This window comes from Schistocerca serialis, unplaced genomic scaffold (genome assembly GCF_023864345.2).
Source record: "Schistocerca serialis cubense isolate TAMUIC-IGC-003099 unplaced genomic scaffold, iqSchSeri2.2 HiC_scaffold_1244, whole genome shotgun sequence".
Lineage (NCBI taxonomy): Eukaryota > Metazoa > Arthropoda > Insecta > Orthoptera > Acrididae > Schistocerca > Schistocerca serialis.
In genome coordinates this window covers 15,001-22,500 of record NW_026047452.1, presented here as the reverse complement: position 1 = coordinate 22,500, position 7,500 = coordinate 15,001, and the positions used below count along the sequence as shown (strand labels likewise).

Sequence of the window (7,500 nt, the reverse complement as noted above, 5' to 3'; positions counted from 1 at the left end):
ACAGAATATCCCACCCTTCCGACATCCGCCATTGCTCAGCTAAGCCACGAACACCCACACATGTCCTACACAGGGGTGCACCCAACATCACAATACTGCCTCCTGTCACAGTACACAAACAATGGCAGGAATGAAAGACACAGATCTGCCACAACCTTGGAATCGGAGCGCCGCCTGTCATGAGCCACAAGTGCATCCTGACGTGACAAATCGGATGATCCCGCAGGCATGCACTTACGATAATCACTATCAACGAACCTGCCGCCCCCTCCCCCCCCAAAATACACCTTTCCCTACAACGTGTACCTTAACCTAAGCTATATTGTACCTTAACCTAAGCGATATTGTACCTTAACCTAAGGTATATCGTACCTTAACCTAACCTACATTGCGCCTTCACCTAACCTACGTTGTACCTTAACCTAACCTACGTTGTACCTTAACCTAACCTACGTTGTACCTTAACCTAACCTACGTTGTACCTTAACCTAACCTACGTTGTACCTTAACCTAACCTACGTTGTACCTTAACCTAACCTACGTTGTACCTTAACCTAACCTACGTTGTACCTTAACCTAACCTACGTTGTACCTTAACCTAACCTACGTTGTGCCTTAACCTAACCTACGTTGTGCCTTAACCTAACCTACGTTGTGCCTTAACCTAACCTACGTTGTGCCTTAACCTAACCTATGTTGTGCCTTAACCTAACCTATGTTGTGCCTTAACCTAACCTATGTTGTGCCTTAACCTAACCTATGTTGTGCCTTAACCTAACCTATGTTGTGCCTTAACCTAACCTATGTTGTGCCTTAACCTAACCTATGTTGTGCCTTAACCTAACCTACGTTGTGCCTTAACCTAACCTACGTTGTGCCTTAACCTAACCTACGTTGTGCCTTAACCTAACCTACGTTGTGCCTTAACCTAACCTACGTTGTGCCTTAACCTAACCTACGTTGTGCCTTAACCTAACCTACGTTGTGCCTTAACCTAACCTACGTTGTGCCTTAACCTAACCTACGTTGTGCCTTAACCTAACCTACGTTGTGCCTTAACCTAACCTACGTTGTGCCTTAACCTAACCTACGTTGTGCCTTAACCTAACCTACGTTGTGCCTTAACCTAACCTACGTTGTGCCTTAACCTAACCTACGTTGTGCCTTAACCTAACCTACGTTGTGCCTTAACCTAACCTACGTTGTGCCTTAACCTAACCTACGTTGTGCCTTAACCTAACCTACGTTGTGCCTTAACCTAACCTACGTTGTGCCTTAACCTAACCTACGTTGTGCCTTAACCTAACCTACGTTGTGCCTTAACCTAACCTACGTTGTGCCTTAACCTAACCTACGTTGTGCCTTAACCTAACCTACGTTGTGCCTTAACCTAACCTACGTTGTGCCTTAACCTAACCTACGTTGTGCCTTAACCTAACCTACGTTGTGCCTTAACCTAACCTATGTTGTGCCTTAACCTAACCTATGTTGTGCCTTAACCTAACCTATGTTGTGCCTTAACCTAACCTATGTTGTGCCTTAACCTAACCTATGTTGTGCCTTAACCTAACCTATGTTGTGCCTTAACCTAACCTATGTTGTGCCTTAACCTAACCTATGTTGTGCCTTAACCTAACCTATGTTGTGCCTTAACCTAACCTACGTTGTGCCTTAACCTAACCCATATTGTACCTTAACCTAACCCATATTGTACCTTAACCTAACCCATATTGTACCTTAACCTAACCCATATTGTACCTTAACCTAACCCATATTGTACCTTAACGTAACCTAATTTGTGCCTTAACGTAACCTAATTTGTGCCTTAACGTAACCTAATTTGTGCCTTAACGTAACCTAATTTGTGCCTTAACGTAACCTAATTTGTGCCTTAACGTAACCTAATTTGTGCCTTAACGTAACCTAATTTGTGCCTTAACGTAACCTAATTTGTGCCTTAACGTAACCTAATTTGTGCCTTAACGTAACCTAATTTGTGCCTTAACGTAACCTAATTTGTGCCTTAACGTAACCTAATTTGTGCCTTAACGTAACCTAATTTGTGCCTTAACGTAACCTAATTTGTGCCTTAACGTAACCTAATTTGTGCCTTAACGTAACCTAATTTGTGCCTTAACGTAACCTAATTTGTGCCTTAACGTAACCTAATTTGTGCCTTAACGTAACCTAATTTGTGCCTTAACGTAACCTAATTTGTGCCTTAACGTAACCTAATTTGTGCCTTAACGTAACCCATGTTGTGCCTTAACGTAACCCATGTTGTGCCTTAACGTAACCCAATTTGTGCCTTAACGTAACCCATGTTGTGCCTTAACCTAACCTATATTGTGCCTCAACCTAACCTATATTGCGCCTTAACCTGACGCACGTTGTCGCTGAACCTGCTCTGTAATTGTTATGCAACTCGTTAAATTAGTGTAGTGTTGCCTAACCGCAACCCTCGCAATATAGTTCGCTATTCGCACTGCCCGGTCCCCTGTGTATCGCGTCATGTTAAACACCTTGCAGGTGTTGCTGACTTTCCACATGCTCCTGCTATACACTGTAATGTGGATAGCAGCAGGACGTACATGCCCCCCCCCCTTCCCCCCTGCCTTCGCAAGCTGGTCGTTGAGAAGTTTGCATGTTCAATGCCCTTCGCATGCCGACGTACTCAGCCTACGTTGTGGTACGGCCTGTCACCTGTCCGCCGATGTACGCAAAACCCACAAACTGTACTGCACATTGGTCCGTATGTACTGAATGATACATCGTGGCACATGTGTGACCGTACGACGACTGCGCCTAGCAACGGCAGACCATACAGTCCAAATATTGTGCACGCAGCTACGTGTCGTCTCCCTATAAGAGCTGGATTGCAGTGTGGTACGCCATTCAGACGTGTGGGAGGAACGGACGCCCTGGATGGCGATCAGCATGAGCAGTCTGTTGATGTAGTGGAGCGTGTATTCGGACGTAGTCGTCTCTTCTCACACACCGTGATAGCATGTTGCACCGCGTTCCACATCTGCGACATCCTGCAGAGGCCGGCTGACAGTCGTTCGCGCAATGGACACCGCATACGTACGGGGGCTACCTTCCACGTGTTCTCGAGGCGTGCACATGTTGTTGCGTCTATGTGGGCAGACGTAGTGTGTTGTGACACCTGACACAGGCATGCAATACTCGTTGCAAATGGCGATGGACGTCTACGTTTGCTGGTGACGTTACGCAAATGAACAACAGGTAACCCGTTGTGGTGCGGTTGTTCTCGCTAGAGGTGAATCAGTGTTGGCGACGATCGGTCGAGCTATTAACCGGTTGTTTCAGGGATACCCACCATGCCCACGAACGTGAAAGGGGACCCACCATGCCCACGAACGCGAAAGGGGATCTGGGTGTGAGGCGATACGCGGCGGTGGCTGGGTGGGACCGTCCCCGGCCGGTGAGGGGGGGCCGCCCGGCGTGCTGGCAGCGCGGTGCGTGGGCGCACGCGCTACAGCCGGCTGGTGGGGGCGGCCAGTGGCAGGCGCGCCGGCCGACGGACGCGGCAGGCGGCGCAGCTGCGCGCCGGCGCCCCCTGCTCGCGGCGCCTTGCGGCCAAAGTAGGTCCTCGCGGGCCCGGTGCGAAGCGCGGTGGCCATCTGCAGTGTGCTGGTCCGATTGAGGACTGTGTGCGCTGAGGATGCGCCGCCGCCCGGCGCTCGGCGCCGCGACGCCGTCTGCTGCTCGGTCGCCCCAGCGGTTCTCGCAGGTGGTTTGTATCGCAGCTGTGCGGACGTGTTGGCGCGTGCGCTGTGCTGGGAGAGTTCGCTTCGGCACCCAAGTGGGGCTTTTGTCCTTCTGTGGCGCTGGCGTTGGAGCTGCCGGTCACCGTAGGTGGCGCGTGTTGTCTCCCGCCGGCAATGCCACGACAGCACGCTCCCGGGCCTCTGTCGGCAGCGGCAAGCTCAGTTGGGAGCACGGGTGGTCGCACCTAAAGCGTCTACTCGCCTAACTCCGGGCGATTGCGCCTCTCTCGAACCCGACCAAGTACTTAGGACGGCGCTGCGCGCCGCCGGGACCTGAGAGGGTTTCGAGGTGTGTTGTGCAGGGGAGCTCAGCCTCCTCCTGTTTGCAGAATAATTGAGCGGACGCTTGCGTGTTCGCGCGGGCCCCCGGGACACACTCCCGGGCGGCCGGCTGCTCAGCTCTAGTTGACGCAGCTCCCTGGTTGATCCTGCCAGTAGTCATATGCTTGTCTCAAAGATTAAGCCATGCATGTCTCAGTACAAGCCGCATTAAGGTGAAACCGCGAATGGCTCATTAAATCAGTTATGGTTCCTTAGATCGTACCCACGTTACTTGGATAACTGTGGTAATTCTAGAGCTAATACATGCAAACAGAGTCCCGACCAGAGATGGAAGGGACGCTTTTATTAGATCAAAACCAATCGGTCGGCTCGTCCGGTCCGTTTGCCTTGGTGACTCTGAATAACTTTGGGCTGATCGCACGGTCCTCGTACCGGCGACGCATCTTTCAAATGTCTGCCTTATCAACTGTCGATGGTAGGTTCTGCGCCTACCATGGTTGTAACGGGTAACGGGGAATCAGGGTTCGATTCCGGAGAGGGAGCCTGAGAAACGGCTACCACATCCAAGGAAGGCAGCAGGCGCGCAAATTACCCACTCCCGGCACGGGGAGGTAGTGACGAAAAATAACGATACGGGACTCATCCGAGGCCCCGTAATCGGAATGAGTACACTTTAAATCCTTTAACGAGTATCTATTGGAGGGCAAGTCTGGTGCCAGCAGCCGCGGTAATTCCAGCTCCAATAGCGTATATTAAAGTTGTTGCGGTTAAAAAGCTCGTAGTTGGATTTGTGTCCCACGCTGTTGGTTCACCGCCCGTCGGTGTTTAACTGGCATGTATCGTGGGACGTCCTGCCGGTGGGGCGAGCCGAAGGCGTGCGACCGCCTCGTGCGTGCTCGTGCGTCCCGAGGCGGACCCCGTTGAAATCCTACCAGGGTGCTCTTTATTGAGTGTCTCGGTGGGCCGGCACGTTTACTTTGAACAAATTAGAGTGCTTAAAGCAGGCAAGCCCGCCTGAATACTGTGTGCATGGAATAATGGAATAGGACCTCGGTTCTATTTTGTTGGTTTTCGGAACCCGAGGTAATGATTAATAGGGACAGGCGGGGGCATTCGTATTGCGACGTTAGAGGTGAAATTCTTGGATCGTCGCAAGACGAACAGAAGCGAAAGCATTTGCCAAGTATGTTTTCATTAATCAAGAACGAAAGTTAGAGGTTCGAAGGCGATCAGATACCGCCCTAGTTCTAACCATAAACGATGCCAGCCAGCGATCCGCCGCAGTTCCTCCGATGACTCGGCGGGCAGCCTCCGGGAAACCAAAGCTTTTGGGTTCCGGGGGAAGTATGGTTGCAAAGCTGAAACTTAAAGGAATTGACGGAAGGGCACCACCAGGAGTGGAGCCTGCGGCTTAATTTGACTCAACACGGGAAACCTCACCAGGCCCGGACACCGGAAGGATTGACAGATTGATAGCTCTTTCTTGATTCGGTGGGTGGTGGTGCATGGCCGTTCTTAGTTGGTGGAGCGATTTGTCTGGTTAATTCCGATAACGAACGAGACTCTAGCCTGCTAACTAGTCGCGTGACATCCTTCGTGCTGTCAGCGATTACTTTTCTTCTTAGAGGGACAGGCGGCTTCTAGCCGCACGAGATTGAGCAATAACAGGTCTGTGATGCCCTTAGATGTTCTGGGCCGCACGCGCGCTACACTGAAGGAATCAGCGTGTCTTCCTAGGCCGAAAGGTCGGGGTAACCCGCTGAACCTCCTTCGTGCTAGGGATTGGGGCTTGCAATTGTTCCCCATGAACGAGGAATTCCCAGTAAGCGCGAGTCATAAGCTCGCGTTGATTACGTCCCTGCCCTTTGTACACACCGCCCGTCGCTACTACCGATTGAATGATTTAGTGAGGTCTTCGGACTGGTACGCGGCATTGACTCTGTCGTTGCCGATGCTACCGGAAAGATGACCAAACTTGATCATTTAGAGGAAGTAAAAGTCGTAACAAGGTTTCCGTAGGTGAACCTGCGGAAGGATCATTACCGACTAGACTGCATGTCTTTCGATGTGCGTGTCGTGTCGCGCAACACGCAGCTACCTGTACGGCTCGCAGTAGCCGTGCGCCGCGTGCGGAACCACGCGTTCGTCTCAAAACTAACGGCAATGTTGTGTGGTACGAGCGCTGAAGCGCTGGAGCGGCTGGCCTGCGGCACCTGGCGCCTGGCGCCGGTTTTGAATGACTTTCGCCCGACTGCCTGTCCGCTCCGGTGTGGAGCCGTACGACGCCCATCGGCCGTGAGGCCGTTGGACACTGAACGCTGGAACAGGGCCGCCACACGCCTCAGTCCCGCCTATGCAACTGTCTCGAAAGAGATGGTGGAAACTATGAAAAGATCACCCAGGACGGTGGATCACTCGGCTCGTGGGTCGATGAAGAACGCAGCAAATTGCGCGTCGACATGTGAACTGCAGGACACATGAACATCGACGTTTCGAACGCACATTGCGGTCCATGGATTCCGTTCCCGGGCCACGTCTGGCTGAGGGTCGGCTACGTATACTGAAGCGCGCGGCGTTTGCCCCGCTTCGCAGACCTGGGAGTGTCGTGGCCGCCTGTGGGGCCGGCCGCGTCTCCTTAAACGTGCGATGCGCGCCCGTCGCCTGGCGGTTCGCATACCGGTACTTACTCGGTAGCGTGCACAGCCGGCTGGCGGTGTGGCGTGCGACACCTGGTACAACGACCTCAGAGCAGGCGAGACTACCCGCTGAATTTAAGCATATTACTAAGCGGAGGAAAAGAAACTAACAAGGATTCCCCCAGTAGCGGCGAGCGAACAGGGAAGAGTCCAGCACCGAACCCCGCAGGCTGCCGCCTGTCGTGGCATGTGGTGTTTGGGAGGGTCCACTACCCCGACGCCTCGCGCCGAGCCCAAGTCCAACTTGAATGAGGCCACGGCCCGTAGAGGGTGCCAGGCCCGTAGCGGCCGGTGCGAGCGTCGGCGGGACCTCTCCTTCGAGTCGGGTTGCTTGAGAGTGCAGCTCCAAGTGGGTGGTAAACTCCATCTGAGACTAAATATGACCACGAGACCGATAGCGAACAAGTACCGTGAGGGAAAGTTGAAAAGAACTTTGAAGAGAGAGTTCAAAAGTACGTGAAACCGTTCTGGGGTAAACGTGAGAAGTCCGAAAGGTCGAACGGGTGAGATTCACGCCCATCCGGCCACTGGCCTCCGCCCTCGGCAGATGGGGCCGGCCGCCCGCGCGGAGCAATTCGCGGCGGGGTCGTGTCCGGTTGCCTTTCCACTCGCCGCGGGGCGGGGCCGTTCCGGTGTGCGGTGGGCCGCACTTCTCCCCTAGTAGGACGTCGCGACCCGCTGGGTGCCGGCCTACGGCCCGGGTGCGCAGCCTGTCCTTCCGCGGGCCTCGG

General features: G+C 53.1%; 3 non-coding genes across 3 annotated transcripts in view; all 3 read left to right on the top strand.

The window, feature by feature from the left end:
* Nucleotides 1–4,206: 4,206 nt before the first annotated feature.
* Nucleotides 4,207–6,115, top strand: LOC126436754 (small subunit ribosomal RNA). The gene has a single exon (XR_007580894.1). It is a non-coding gene; the product is annotated as a small subunit ribosomal RNA (ribosomal RNA).
* Nucleotides 6,116–6,468: 353 nt separating this feature from the next.
* Nucleotides 6,469–6,623, top strand: LOC126436763 (5.8S ribosomal RNA). Its single transcript, XR_007580902.1, has one exon. It is a non-coding gene; the product is annotated as a 5.8S ribosomal RNA (ribosomal RNA).
* Nucleotides 6,624–6,811: 188 nt separating this feature from the next.
* LOC126436760 (large subunit ribosomal RNA) overlaps nucleotides 6,812–7,500 on the top strand; it is a 4,222-nt gene continuing 3,533 nt past the window's right edge. Inside the window, exon 1 of the ribosomal RNA XR_007580900.1 lies at nucleotides 6,812–7,500. This exon is cut by the window's right edge and continues 3,533 nt beyond it. This is a non-coding gene — a ribosomal RNA (large subunit ribosomal RNA).